The following is a 222-nucleotide window of genomic DNA, read 5'->3' on the forward strand; positions in this document are numbered from 1 at the left end:
TCATCCTTTGTTTTCTTTTTCTTCTATTTGCATGCATCCCTACAGTCTAACTAATCTTCCACCTGTTGGGATTTACTTCTTTTTTTTGTTTCTTAATGTTAATGTTTGTTCTCTGTGTTTTTACTCTCTATGTTTATCCTATAATAATTATTATTGCTACTCCATTGTTTGTGTGTTCTTAGAGACTCTCTGTGTGTGCCTGTGGGCTTGTACTGTGATGAT

Source organism: Trypanosoma theileri (assembly GCF_002087225.1).
Source record: "Trypanosoma theileri isolate Edinburgh chromosome Unknown TM35_Tth_106_V1, whole genome shotgun sequence".
Taxonomy (NCBI): domain Eukaryota; phylum Euglenozoa; class Kinetoplastea; order Trypanosomatida; family Trypanosomatidae; genus Trypanosoma; species Trypanosoma theileri.